Raw genomic sequence first — 16,065 nt, 5'->3', positions numbered from 1 at the left:
AAGAGCCACCCATGAAGTTCTACCAAGGGCTTTGCCTAGAACCCACCAAGAGGGTTCTACCAATAATACATTTTATATTGCAGTTGGTTCTATCTAGGTTCTATGAAGAACCATTTTATATTCCATGGGCTTTATCTAGAATCGACCCAGGGGGCTCTATTGAGAACCCTTTCGTATTCTAATAGTTTTATGTAGAACCCACACAGAGAGTTCTACCAAGAACCCTTTTTATACTCCAGTGGGTTTTATCTAGAATCAACTGAGAGGGTTATACTGAGAACCCTTTTGTGTTCCAAGGCTTTAATCTAGAACCCAGCGAATGGGTTCTTCCGAGTGCCCTTTTATACTCCATGGGTTTTATCCAGAAGCCAACCATGGGGTTCTACCGAGAACCCTTTGATTTTCCGAGGGTTTTATCTAGAGCCCACACAGGAGTTGTACCAAGAACCCATTTTATATTCCAGTGGATTTGATGTAGAATCTACCAAGGGGGTTCTACTCATGGTGAAAGAAACCTAGACAAACCCATGAGGAACTCTTTCTTCCAAAAAGGGTTCTTGGGATGAAGGGGGTTCTTTGAAAAGAAAGCACCCTTGACAAACCTCTCCTCAAACAAGGGTTCTTCAAAAGCAAATGGTTCTGGGTAGAACCTCAACTCTTCAGGAGGAACCATTTTGTAACCCTTAATTCTAAGAGTGTACAAAATCTCTGGTAGTATTTCTTATGTGACACCCAGCTACTTCCAAGAGAGTAAAGAGGAGAGAGCCAAAGGGAAAGAAGAATAGAAATGAAGAGTAGAGTTGGATGTGACAGGCTGAGGAGGGAAAACCTTTAACCACTGATAGATGTTAGACAGCTACATCCCCTCATTGTGACACATCCATCAAGGCGCTGATCACTTTTGTCCTTCTACTCGTCCAAGCCCTTGTTACGTCTCTGTGTGTGTCACAACTGCTTTGACCAATCCATTTGACTCCATGACCGCCGACTTCAGACAGAGCCAGCGTGTTAACGGAGTGACCGCTGACACTCCTTGGATTTGACATGCCCCGTCGAAATTCCTTAGACAGTCTACTGCATTCTGTCAAGCTCTTATTAAAACAAACTACGGCGAAAGGACGAAAATGGGAGCTACAGTGTAAATATTCCAGCTTGAGTTTCTCATGCTTTCTCCCTCAAATTCAATCAATGTGGAAACAAACTGCCAACAAGAAAAATGGCAGGCAAAACCAAAACCAGGTTGCGCCGGTATCTGGTGTTTCATAGAAAAGCAACACAATAAGGTTCAGATTACCCTGCCAAATTTTCCAAGAAATTGCAGGGGGACATATGCATATACGTGAGCTGCTCAGTCCTTACAACACATTGGTTTGTTCAACATTGTTGCATTTGTTTACCAGATTTTTGCCTCTTTTCCATGAACAAAAAGCCACACAAAGCAGCCCGGAATAGCTGTGGGTTAATTTGCCTGAATCCTGGATGCTCTCAGGCTGTTCATTCTGCGGTTAGAAGCCATGCAGCTTAGGAGTGGCTACACTATCTCTGTCTCCTTGTTCCCACCGCCTCCTCTCCTACTCTTCCTTTGGCCGGTATCACTGCTTTGGTTGGCGGGGTCTCGTGCCGGAGCAGGCTGCTAAATAAAACATTTGGCATGGAAAAAACAGCGATAACAAAAAAAATGCGGTTTGCAGAAGGCTATAAGACTTTGCAGACTTGTAAAAACAAAACTACCATGATTTAGTAATGTGCAACTCTCTAAATGCGAGGGGCGAGGAATGCGTGCAGTAGAATTTAAACAAGCAGCTACTGGAGGGAACTCATCGGGAGGTATGATTTACCAGTGTACTGCTCCTTCCTTTACACAGCAGAGGTTACCCTGCGCAGCCCTCCCCCCCTCCACGTCTCTCCAGTGTAACCCCCTTCTGCTTTTACCTGACAGATCAGCTTACCTCACGTCAGCCTAAAAACCATGGGAACCCCTATGCATGGTGTGTCACCACTGAATTATCGGTTTCCGCTGCACATGCTCCAGCATATCTGCAGCAAGCCATTACGGCGTATCAGTTTACAGTTGGTGTGCTGACTCCAGTGCAGCTGGTGTACTGTATGGGGTCATAGTTTATAGAGGTCTGGAATTAGAGAAACAAGCCTGTCATCTCGCTAAGCTCGGTCATTTTTTCCAAACCGAGATCTCATTTCTCCATCAAGTTGATTTGGGGGAGAGCAGCGCTACAAAACCTTCCGCTGAGCAGTACTCCCCAACAAACTCATGGGTAGGTCAACGTTATCGCAATAAACTCCTCACACCACCAATAAAAATAAAACATATCCACAAATATTTAGTGTTTATTATGATCTAGTGCATGACCAATATATCAGTCAGCTGATATTGTCGGCCAATATAATATTGGCCTGCATCTGATATATGGCTGTCAGCAGAGCTATATTGTTTAGAACCCAATGCTAATACTAATATTAGGGAGTTTATTTTAGTTTGTTTTTTACAAATACAAATACCTGCATATAAAAAAAAAACAAATAAAGCAATAAAGCATTTTATTTATTAGCTTTATAGGCAACATTTTGTGTATAGTTGATCTTTTCTTAAATTTAGGTTTAACATACAAATATATTTTGCTCTACTTGTTATTTTATTTTCAGTGTTTTATAATTATTACATATGCAATAAAGTTTGATGAAAAACTGTAAAATATCCTGCCTCCATGACAAATCTTTATCAGTGTTATCCCCTTTGGAGGGATCATGTGATTATGTATATATTCTACATTATTTATATTCTATTCTGTATAAAGTTATCGGCCGATATATCAATACTGGAATGTTTTTACTCCCTAAGATCCGTATCAGTACGTGAAGCAATAATCCAGTATTGCACATTCACTAACTGTAACTGTTACTCAGTATTAAGCTATTGTATTGTTGATTTTATTTATGATGTGAATTTATTTCAGATTTTTAAGTGTTTTGTATTTTATATATATCTAAGCTGTTAAGTTAATATATTGACTGATTTCAAGACCAAACTTGCCTAGGTATTTGTAAATGCAGAAATCGATCCCTCGTGTCGTGACAGCACTGAGGGTTTGTTGAATCTGTAGCTCGGTGAGGTCTGATAATAGCACACACACCACGGGAACTGTCTGTACCAATATTTTGGGTTCCGTGCCTGAACAGATTTGGGGCCCGTGGATGTTAAAAAGCAAACAAGAGTTGTGTTTACTGTGGGAATTTTCGAGGCAAGGATGCTCATCTGTATACAAAGTAGGGCCAACTCAGACATTTGACCTGGTTTAGCGAAAACCTCCTGCATTTTTTTCTCTCCTTCTCCCTCTCTGCATTTCAGAGCAATCATCACAACAACATCCATTATTCACCCTCTGCCTACTGTTTGGTTAGCTCCTTGAAAGGGGCAAATGCACAGCTGGAATCCCTCCTCCACTGCCAATCCCTCCCTACACAACTTCAAGACGTGCTTTTATTGTACGATACATAATTCTTAGTGTATTAAAGTGAGAACACGCTCAGCTGATGATGACATACATGCACTGCAAAACAGAAATATTGTGGATTTGAGGGCAGCTATACTTGACTTTGTTCAGTCCTTTTATGTTAGAACATCATGTAGGACACGGAGGGACTGACACTTTGAGCTCATTAATAATTCTGACATTTACAGCGGTGAACTTTCAGGGCTGCACGCACTGCTTTCTGTCATAATCAACCTCATCTCCATAGTATTCATTAACTGAAGAATGCATACAAATCAAAGACAACGCAGCCACTTATTCTCCATGTGGAACCCCATAATTTGCCAGATTCTAAACGTTAGCAGCGCCTTTTCGGTTCCCTGACAAATTCCTGAAGAATAAGAAGAAGAAGAAGAAGAAGAATACAGTGCAGCCTCTGGCACGCACGCAAATTGTAACAGCCACGACAGTGTGCTTTACATGTAAGGAGTCATAAAGTAACCCTTCACCGTGGGGCTTCTGTCTGGGCCCCATTTAAATGAGACCCATTGAGCCTGCCCCAGTTAAACACTGTCTGCCAGTACTTAGGTCACCGGGGACTGATCATAGAGATACGGCACACACACACACTCACAAACACACGCTGTACAAACACAGGAAAGTGCTGACACCCAACAGCAATCTCGAGTTGCAAACCATTACTGGACTCGCAGTAACAAAGCCCAAAACGAAGAAAAGAGGTCACGCAGTGGGGTGTTTGGGTTGATGGTGGGGTTGTGCAGTTAACTCCGCTCTGAAACTCTTCTTTTTGCTTTCAGGCCTGAAACAAAATGTTTTCCAAGATGCTGCTGATGAATTCCACAGTGTTTGCCGAGACTTGTACAGAGTAATTACACGAAAACAGACAAAAACAGCCATTCATCACAGTCAAGCATGATTTCAATGGCATAATTTTTTAAAACATCCCTGACTCTTAACACACATTTCGACTCTTCTCGGCTCTTGTCAACAGGAGTGCATGGAGGGTGCAGGGTGGGGGATTAATCACACAGTGCATACCAATTGTGAAGCTTTAATTTAGCACCTCATTTAACTCAGTAAAAACAACAACTTTACAGGCTGGCATTCTGACACACATTTAATTCTGCCCTCTGGTAATGGTCTGCTCTGTTTAAAAGTCTGTTTGGCAGCTCTGTAGATAACAGATGGAAGAAAAATGAGGGGAATTATGAGAAAGATTGATTTCCTGGGGATGAATGGTCTGGTATTCACACAGATTTATCTGAAACAGACTTTCTCGGACTCTGTTATTATTGAATAAACACACACGCGCCCGCATGAACACACACTCTGCCACCATATACAGACAAACAAGAGCATGTGCACACAAAGACACACACATAGACACACAACACTCTGCTCTCACACAGAAAGCTAAGAAAACAGAAGCCCACTGAATTATGTGAGTCAGAGGGAAAATATTGCATGAGGTGATAAGAGGTGAAAGAGTGCAGACTGTTAAGGACACAACTCTGAGATTTTTTCCAAAAATCATTTCTCACTCCCCAGATCTAACTGAATGAAGCCAATAATTATTAAGAACAAATGTAGTATCATTGAATAATTCACCTTTTCTCATGCCTTTTTCTGTATGTCTTGTAAAAAAAAAAAGGGGGGGGGGGGCATTGTAACAAGGGGTGACACACTCAACGCCAACGATAAGAAACAAGCTACAGTGATGACACTTCCTCTGCACACGCTCAGTAAGACTCTCTCTCTGCCTGAGGAAAAGGAGCAGGATCATTAGAAAAAACTGATTCGAGGCAAGAGGTTATTTTGTAGATGGATGAAGACGGAGCCGCAGCCTCCATCTTTTGTCGGTGGTTATAAACCACACAACCCAATGTAAGAACCTTGTTTGTCTGTGTTAACATATTTTTTTTCTGTTAGAAAATGAACATATTTCACTAAGTTTAAACATAAAATTACTTTTAATGCAATTCAAATAATTAAAATATAGTTACCACTAGAACAGCTGTCTAGTCATCAGCAAAAATAGAAAACAACTTTTGCTTTGAATGCATGAACGTTGTTTTTATTTCTCTATTTATTTCATTTATGGGTTTATTTAACAGGGACAATGCACATTAATTAACACTGCTGAAAATTTGGAGAAAATGATTGCATTACAGTTCCTCCTATTCAATAAAAAAAAGTTTAAATAAGCATATAGAAATTATAATGAATAGAAACAGTAAGCATGTAAAAATATGATATAAAATAATATGTGCATTATACTACTATATGCAAATAGAGAGGATATTTTCCATCTGTAGTCCCAGTTATTTGAGATGCAGTGGGTTAAATATTACTTTTTTTTCAGACTGGGGGCTTTAAACATCATAGTCCTGTCCTTATTAGTGAAAACATATCAACTGTATTATCAAATAGTGCACATATATATGCTTCCTACATCAACAGATGACTCATGTATTTCAAGCAATCTGTGAGTTATGAATGAAAATGTAAAAAAGTTACAATTGCTGCTGGCCTTTCTATTCCTTTAGAAGAACAAGAACACGCATTGTCCTTTTAGGCGTCCCAAGCCCATCTCTAAGGAGTCGTAATGTAAACCAGAGGCTGTAACTTCTCTTGTGGCATCTCAAAGCAGACACAGGAATGAAGCAAAAGAAAGGGGGATGAAGGAGGGGGGGGCGGGCGGATAAAGTCCCTCATTTGAGGCCCATAAAAAACAAGGAGGCACAAACATTTATCTGTGGCAAGGCTTTCATCGGATGCTTTAAGAGCGCAGAAATAACAGAGAGCAAGATGCTGATAAAGTGGAGACAGGAAATGGGGAGCGTGGGTCTCCTGCACTCATGTTTCAGTGGTCCCATACCTGCCCCCCCCCTTCCCTCCTCCCCTCCCCTCCCTCCCCACCCCCTCCCTCTGTTCTGCTGACATACATAGACCACAACCCTCCCCAACCAGACATTAGTGCAGCGTCTGGAAACCACCACCCCTCCTCACAATGCAGAGATGTGACACGTTCAACAACAAAACGAAGCAAACGTTTCAGTCTGCAGCTACATAAAATGTCTATATGGATGTATCCACTTGACAAAATATACACCAGCTTGGCAAATGACTTATTACAGATAAATGCTCTTCCTATTCTTCAGGAGGGCTTTTATATATTTGCTTTAGTCCCATTCCGCTCGTGAGGCTCCGGCTCTGAGCACAAGACAGGGCAAAGCCAGGATTAAGGGTTTAGCTTTGTCAATCAGAGTCAGAACAGAGGGAAAGATAGCAGCTGTATTTCCATTCTGGAGAGACGCGGCTGGATTTCCATAGAGACATGAAAATTCAGGTGATTGCCAAAGCCTCCACACCGCTTGTGTGACTCAGGTGTTATGAGTCACCAATGATATCATCTCGCTCATTACCGCCACAGTGGTACGTTGGCCGTTCTCATCAGACCTGAACATATAGCCTGGTTTTAACATCAAAGGTGCCCTGACGGCGGCAGAGCAGAGGATTGAAAGAGCACCTTGAGATGATGATATTCATGCTCCAGACTGGCTTTACAGCACTGTCTTTGAACGATCCCATCAGCTAATAAAGTTACAATGTCGCCATTGAATGAAATTGATGGAGTTATATGGCATTTTTACTACTTAACAACAAATTCATGCAGTTCTCTCTGCAGTTTCAAGGTGTGTGACTTATGTTAAGTATATATGTTGGTAGGTACACAAAATCATACAAGAATTTAATGGAGTCAACTAATTTTAACACATTATATAAAATATATAAATTTTATTTATTCCAATTAATTCAACTTTAAATTTCTTCATATTTTATTAACATGAGTACTTCTAAGTTGACTTCTTTTTTTTTTTTTTTTAAATTTAGATACAAAATTCTGACAAACATCATTCTGGAAGTACAAAATCCACCTACCAGCACCTCTGAAGCTCACTAATTAGCTCTATTTAGTTGCCTTTAGACAAAGCTAGGCCAGCTGTTTCCCCGTTTCCAGTCTTTGCGCTAACCACTGCTGCTTCATATTTCAGCATTCAGAACTGAGAGTGGTATCGGAAAGAAAGCAAATAAGCCCAAAATGTCTAACTTTTCCTTTAAGATCAGTCCTCGATTCTGGCAGGCGTTTAAAGGTATAGTTCCCTAACTTTGAGCAGCGCTGCTTCTTGGCCCCATAGACATGCAACAACTGAGCTAAGCCAGGATTATCTCACACCTGCATGCAGGGCATGTTTGGCCTAATTTTTCGGCCCACTGTCGGCGCTTCTCTCATCTTGCTGTGCCATGTTAGCAGTGTGCTTGCTATGTAGTAGCTGTTCCACGCTCCACGCTGGGCCGGGGAACCAACACTGCTGGGAGTTCACACTGTTAAAGGACATTGGGGAAATAACAGCATTCCCACTGACTCGGCCTTTTACTGCTCATCAGCACTTTGAGCTTTTTATAGTGTCTGCGTGCATACATAAGAGTACCAGCATTCCTCTCTCAAATCTCCTCCTAACTCTGTCTATTTTGTGCCCTAATCCTCTTTGCTAGGTAAAATAGCATGTATGGCAACAGTGCAGGACATTCAGTTTTTTGCTATGTCCACAGATGATTACATCGGCTAAATTATGTTATGTTACCTTTTGTCTTTCGTTACGGAAGTCAGGACTTGTCCAACAAGTCCACACAAAGCCCACCTCGTCTGCAGCTGAAAATCAACCTGATAAAATTTTGCCAGTTACAGTAGAAAAAATCATTTTTTACTTCAAAAATAAAAAATATGGGAAAAAAGTATGTTTCTTTGTTGAAAACTGTAAATATATATAATCTGTTAGAACTATCCATAGGCTAAGTATCAGTGACAGATAAAGTCTCTGTTGTGCTGTTATTTAAGATATATTTCTTTGCTCATTATATTTGCAAGAAATAAATAGTTGACCAGTCTGACCACATCTGACTTCTTTATCCAAAATTTAAAAAAACATATGCATGTTGTTTACAATAAAATATGGTTACTCTAAACAAATGGATTTCCCGGAGAGAGGAATTCCATTTTTCTTACAGAAAGTTTGAACGGAAAGGGGTATGCATTTTGTAGACGGATGTATTTTCTTAAAGGGACGGGGCAAAAAAAAAAGATTGAAAACTGATGAATATTGATTAATGCCAGAAAGTTCACGCCAGAGGGGTGAATTATCTGGCCTGTAGTGCTATTTATCCATCTATGCTGTGTTCGTGTGAGTTCCAGTGTGTTTTGGAGATACTGGCCATAGACATGTCTGCCTTCTCTCCAATATAATGGAACTAGATGGCACTAGTCCTGTGGTGCTCAAATTGCCTTAAAAATTGCCTAAAAAAGACATTTTACTTTTGCTTTCTCTCTGCAGCAGAATCCATTGAAACTAATTTAGAATCCACCAGAACTACTTTCTCTCTTATAGAAAGAAAGTAGTTCTTACCTGAAAACTGCTCACAACAAAGCCTGTGGATAATCTTCAGTAACCAGGTCATGATTTTGGGGAAGAAACACTACTTTTGAGATTCACAGAGTGAACCAGTGGAGAGTGCCATCTTTTTCTATTATACTGGAGTGAAAGCAGACATCTCCACAGCCGATATCTCCAAAACTCTGCAACTCACAACAAAAACATCTAGATGGATAAATACAATTACAGGCCAGGCATTTTTTATTTTGGGGTCCCTTTAAAAGTCACCCAAATGCAGGAAGCAAAGTTTCTGAAACTCTTTTCACTCTTATCACCTTTTGCTGGGGAGGACACCCAGGTCCCCCATGTCACGCTCCCCGCTTCGATTTCGAAATCCTCACTATTTTTGAGGTCTCAAGGTTGGCAAGTATGGATTAAAGCTTCTATTTTTTAGTTACACATATTTACCTGTGTTAGTAATGACACGTCCTTGACTAATTTCCTGTCATGAACACAAAAATGCAGAAGGACATTAGTGGTTGAGCACCGGGGGGGGGGGCATGATACCAAATTAAAGGGCAGGCGTGGAGTGTGTACTTATACTCACTCATGATGTGCTCTGTCAGCCCTGCTGCTTATAATGGCATGAGAAGGGCCACTTAACTCGTAATCACTTCTCTCTCCCCCTTTGGCTCCGTCCTCCTCCTCTCTGCAACCCCCACCTCAACCTCTGATTTTCTGACTGTCGGCTCTGATCTCTAATCATAAATGAACTGTAGATCAAGAGCAGGGACAGTGGTCCACACCCCCTTCCCCCCCCCTTGGCTGAGATCCTGTAATCACAGGCCTCTCGGCTAAGGTAAGAGGCCAACAAGCCTTTGAATGAGAAATGACTGTACCTCTAATGCATCAGCCATCTCAACTTTGAAGAGCCATTTTCTGGCAGAGGGGATATCACAGGTGGGAAATCAGGTCACCAGCACTACCATCATCATCTTTACAATCATTATGCCCAATCTCATCCAGGAGCGTAATTGAAAGTGGGACCTTTTATACAATTATTTTCATTTGCCGCCCAAAGCCTAAAAAGCAAAACTTGCCACAGTATGTCCCGCTAATTTAAGCCCTGTGGTGCACTTTGACTTACCCTACTCTCGCAAAAACTCTCAGCAAACACACACACACACACACACACACACTCTATCTAGGTGGTGCAGTATACATTGTGTCGAGACACAGGTCAGCCTTTCTGGCACAGGCCTGCTTGTCAAGTGCCGCTACTTGTGCCGAGCTCTGCTAATGGACTGCTAATAGAAGTGAATGTTGCACTGTGAAGCTCCCCTGTAGTTGAGAGTGTCACACAGGGTGATTAATGACACACTCTCCTCTCCTCCCCTGTCCGTCCCTGTCTGTCCTCGCTCCTCATCTCGCTTTCACCTCTCTCCACCTCCAGCTTCCTTCTCCTCTCTGCTCCTCACCACCCGTTTGCCTCTTTTGTGTCCTTGCGATCACCCTCTTCTCACTCTGAACCATCTCACCTCTTTGCTTGTGATGATAGAGGTGACACATGAATCTGAAATCATTATTACACTCCCCAACGGTTGAGTTTATTTCTGCAAAGCTCAAGGTTCAAACGGCTTCACAGTGACTACAATATGAGAGCAACAAATAAAACTGGCGAGGAAAACTCCAAGAGAAACCTCATTTGAAGAGGAAAAAGCTTTGCTTTACTGGAAGAGGCATCCTTCCACCAGGCTGGTCAGAAAGCATAAATACGCAGAGTAAACACTAAAATTGCTTGGGTAAACCACTCATGTCTGGTGAAGGGCATTGTTAGCAAGGCACCTAAACATCCGGAGCATTGTTGACACTGAGGTTAAGTTCTGTGTATTGTTCCCAGGAATTTGACTGGTTTTAACAACCTGAGGACAAGTTCACATTTTGTTACTATACACAAATTAAACACTGTGGGCTTTTAAGACTGATTACACTAATTATGTTTAAATTTCACTGATTTTAGGCTAAATATATTAAATTAGACTCAAATATGATAAATTTAGAATTTCTGCACCAGAATAACAGCATAACAGTGTGAGGAAAACTCTGAGACATTATTTAGACCATTACAAAGGGAGATAAATGAAATGTTAAAGCACCAGTGTGCGATTTAGAGGGATCTATTGGCAGAATATGGTGGGAATAGTACATAATATTCAGTATCTTTTCATTATAATCACCTGCAAGTGATTATGGCTCAGTGTTATGTTTTTGTTGCGTTTTTTTAATCTCCAAAGAAAGCCTTTGTAAATGTTGTGAAATGGTCTTTTTTAACCCAAAACATCTTTTACTAAACCTACCCAAGTAGGTTTTTTTCTTAACCTCCTCAAATACTTTTTCTGCTGAAATCTAACCAAGCACTTTCCTTGTCATACAAAAACTAAACAAAACGCGACTGAAAATGAAGTAAAATTTTAAAAAACTAAGTCAACTAAGTCTGACAGTGACATTTAGTTTTACAAGGGACATGAACCCCAGACTCCTATTTGATCCATTCATTCACCACAACTTCCCTTTTAAACTTATTTTAACTGCTAATATCTACAGTCACACTCACAGCCAAGCACAGCACAGTAGGGAGGGACAGTCTTGAGGGAAAAACATGTTTTTGATACTTTAGGATAAGTCAGTTATATTTACAAAGAGAGACTCTTCCACAGAGGCTGCCATGTTGAACCGCCATGTTCCTACAGTATCCCAGAATGGACAAACCAAATACTGGCTCTAGAGAGGGTCTTTTGCAACCGGCATAATTTCTCCTATATGCTTGGAAGGGGAGGATGAGGTGAGGCAACCTTCAACCTCAATGTCAGATGCCACAAAATCCTACACATTGGTCCTTTAAGTTATTCAATAAAAATCTAAATTAATCATAATATTTTACAGGCTTGTTTGGTGGCTGCTCGAACATATCTGCTGATGGAGGCGCTGAACTAAAGAGGAATTTGGACTCATGACCTCAGTATTCCTAAAATACCTGGCCGCAGTGACAGTAACAGTATTCACCTGCACCAGCACAACAAAAGATGTCACCCACCATATGACTGCAGAACTGTTCCCAGCCCCGAAATAGCTCCATGTATATTTGTTGCCATCATAACAATAGTATATGGCATCAAGTGGAGACAGGGAAGCAAACTCAGCAGCCACTTTTCACAGTAATTATCACTCACTACCACCCTCCGTCTGTGGCTCAGCTAGCAACCAGCATGCACCTCTGACCCCTCTCAGCACTGTCAGACCGTACTGTACACACTGTTTACTTTGCCCTCTTCCTTCACCTGCGCCTAGGGGAGTGTGTAACTGAATCTTAATTTCCTTCAATTACATGAAATTGCTTGACTGTAACTGTGTCATATTGCCAGCTCACGGGCGTTGGCGAGAGTCTATCATAGGAGGTAATGCATAAGTACTGCTCCGTACGCACAATGTGCTCATTGTGCATACAGGCCCTGTTTATAGAATGACCGCAGTGGTTGTAATGTTAGTGGCCCCCACGGAGCCAGTTGTCAGGCCACAGGGAAGCTTGTTAGAATAATAATGATAGAAAAAACATTCACTTTTTACCTGCATTCTTAAAGCAGGGCTCAGATCGGTCTGAGAGGGAGTGTCACGTGTGGAAAATAGAAACTTTTTTACCACGCAATGAGTCACGACATTTTCGAAACCATATATAATAAAGATTTAACTTTTCTCTCTAAAAACAATCCTCAGAGGACACATCATCAGAAAGTTCAGCAACGGCAGAGACAGGAACGCGCAGTGAGAGGAAGAGAGGAAGAGAGGAAGAGAGAGACATAGGAGCAGCATTGTGGAAAAAATGAACTAATCCCAGGAAGGCCAGCACCCATGGGCTGGACTTTATGTCCAAACTATCCACTCCACTCCACTATCCACTGCCCTACACAGAGACATGGCATATAAATGTCAGTGTAAAAGCTATGACATATAATATTTCTGCATTAAAATGTCTAAAAATGCTAGACAAGTGTTATATATTTTGTTGAGTTGTGTGCTGACATTGCCCCAGATGTTTCCAAAAGTGATCAAACCCTGAGAAATTCGTAATTTATTCAAGGTAACATTGCATTTCTTTCTAGCTACTAGTTTCTATAACTTCCGGGGAAACACAAATACATCGGATACCGCACTAGAGAAGAATAGATTTTAGTGCCCTTAGGTACAATGGCTGACAAACATGATGTTGCGCTTCAAGCTTGAGCATGTTTGGTGCGTCATTTGGTGGGAGGGGCTGGGAAACCAGGCAGCGGGGAGTCGGAACGGTTTCGCAAATTGTCGACTACACCGTTAAGGTTATTATACAGTATGTCAGCTCTGAAAATAAAAATAAATCAATAAACAAAAGAAACTTTAATGTGATTTTATCTCTCATCATACATTTAAAAGCAAACTATAAAAGAATCCCTCTCAGTCATCACCCAAGACCCACCAGAAGTGTGTGGCGGCGACTACATCCGCAGAGACCCTCTTATTCTCTCATTATCAAGCTGTACTTGGGTCGCTTTTCCAACCCAAAACTTTGGTATTTGACGTCCTGGGAATAAGATTTAATTATCAACAATCTTTCTATTGCATTTGCAAACAACAACTGACAAATCCTACTTAATCTACCTTTAACAGACAAAGCATTCGAATGATTTCTTTAAGACTGAAGAGAAGCTCTGAGGTGTAATCCATGTCTCAATTTGCTGAAGGTTTTAAAATCCTCCTTAAACCCATCACGCCTTCTCTTCAACTACTTCCCCCCTGAAGCAGAATTAATATGTTGAATCAATAAAGAAAAATTCACCGGTCAGTCGTTTTAATTTCAGATTCAACCATTAGGGCTAAAAAAAAAAAAAAGCAATTCACTTGCACAAGAAAAGGAAAAACTGTAGCTTTTTCCTGGGCATATTTTCATGAGGAAGTTTTCCCATATATTCCCATAACAACTTGACACCCTCCATCAACTTTTAAAACAACATGCACACGGACACGGACACTGCACGTATGGTACAGCTCTGCCGCTGTGCTGGAAATACCAGAAGTACATCTGTTCTTGCACCAAGGGTTTCCAATCAAGCTACTGTCACAGAGCTCTCAGCTACCTTTCTGGCAGCTCCCAGCTTATATCTGTCTCAACCTGTCTCCTTTGTCAAGAGTTCAGCAGGTTAATGAGCACTCTCATTTCCCAGCGCACACTTCTTCTCCTTCTTCTGCCTGCAGATGGGATGAGAGCAAGTCCTCTCAAAGGCAAAGTCAGGGAGTAAAAATAAACTGCAAGAGTCAGATGAAATGTAAAGTATACAACTACTGAAGATATGTTCTAATGACTTCAAAACAAAATATGCAGGGGAAGGGGATGGTGTTACGAGGAGCGCCTGGGTAAGTGAGCCACTTTAATCACCAGTAGTTTTACACTGAAGAAGTGACTCTCCAGCGATTTGGAAATGTGTAGAGCTCATCAGCGCCCAAAAATAGCGGGGCCCATTAATTAGTCTCAAACAATGTTCTCCGGGTGTATCGACTTCTTAATGGACAGAGAAGGACCTTGTTCGTATTCCCATCTAGTCAATGACACGGCGCTCTCAGGGGTTTTGGGATGGGTATTATGTCATCTCACCCTGCCCTTCAGAAACCAGACCTGTGCTGTTTTTTCATTCTTCCTCTCGCCCTCTTTTGCTCATTAACTATGTAGGAGTGAGATGAAGGTCTGGAACAGCTAGATAAGGTTGCTCGCAGACCCTCATCCCCCGTCTAGGATATGTGCTCGGACCTCCAATTTGAGCTTGTGTTGCTCTTGCATGAGCAGCAAAGCCTTAACTATTGAAAAAAAATTCTGTTAGGCCACTGGAAAATCTGCTACTGTAGGTGTTTCCTTGCAGAAGTCTGTAAATCTGCTCAATTCCCTGCATCTCATCAGCCATTTTCATTCCAGCAAGAGCACACAGACCACCTACCTTAATTCCAGAGGTGCACACACACACATGCACAAACACATACTGAACGTTCACCCCTCACACACAGATGGGTTCCTCCTAGCTCCCTTTGTTTGACAGACAATCCCACTCAGGAGAGAGGAGATTAAGTAAATGGCTTCAGGTGTTGTGCCATTATCTCAACGCACTTCATAACTGACAGCTACTATGGTTTACAGAAAACATCTTTCAGCAGACAGCTGCACTCTACTCTGAAGGAAAAAGACACACTGAAGGTTAAAAAATATGCTTACAGGCTGAAGTTAGAAATGATTATGCTGGAGAAGTTCTGTTAGAAAATAAAACTACCTCCCAAACTTTACTATTACTTCAAAGACTAGAGAGTTGTCAGCTACTGAACTAATCTACAATTGATTTGTCTGTTTAAGTTTTTTTTTGAGGGGAAAAAAATCTCTGATTCCAGCCTCTCAATATTTTCCAGATTCTCTAATTGTTTTTGACAGCAAACTGAGCATCTTTGGATTGTGGACAAAACAAGACATTTGAGGACATCACCTTGAGTTCTGGGTAACAGTGATCAACATTTTTCTGCATTTTCTGATACTTTATGGCCCAAACAACTAATCAATTAATCGAGAAAATGACTGACAGATTAATCAGTAATGAAAATAATCTACTTGAAGCCCAAATACAGATTATTCCTAATAAATATAATAGGTCAAGACTATTAAATAGCTTTGATGGTGTCACTGGACTCTAACAGCAATCATTATTAGATGATGTGCTTGCTTCAAAAGAAAGGACATGTTATTTTGGAAGGAAGCTACTCATGTGTACAGTATGTGAGACCAAGACTTCTAAAAAAAATAATATTTTTGAATTATTGTTTTAAATCTGGAAATCAAACTACTCAGAAAAGACCAAATAAATGAACATTCAGCCACATCTCAAAGGTTCCCACATGAAACTGGGCATGAGTCACAATTTAGATCTAATTCACTTTATAATAAATACAATAAAGAACGGTCTGCGTGTCTTGTATGACTCAGAACAGATTACATTCATTTTTTTTTTGTTTTCATGCAATGCCATTTTTATTTTGGTAAATCTTGCTCCTACAGGACAATC

General features: G+C 41.0%; 1 protein-coding gene across 2 annotated transcripts in view; it reads right to left on the bottom strand.

The window, feature by feature from the left end:
• Positions 1-16,065, bottom strand: part of unc5cb (unc-5 netrin receptor Cb) — a 162,657-nt gene that overhangs the window by 145,444 nt on the left and 1,148 nt on the right. The gene's annotated exons all lie outside the window — the stretch shown is intronic.

Source organism: Lutjanus erythropterus, chromosome 20 (genome assembly GCF_056507025.1).
Source record: "Lutjanus erythropterus isolate fLutEry1 chromosome 20, fLutEry1.hap2, whole genome shotgun sequence".
Classification (NCBI taxonomy): domain Eukaryota; kingdom Metazoa; phylum Chordata; class Actinopteri; order Lutjaniformes; family Lutjanidae; genus Lutjanus; species Lutjanus erythropterus.
Note: the sequence above shows the minus strand (reverse complement) of the source record. Positions and strands in the feature narration are given on the sequence as shown.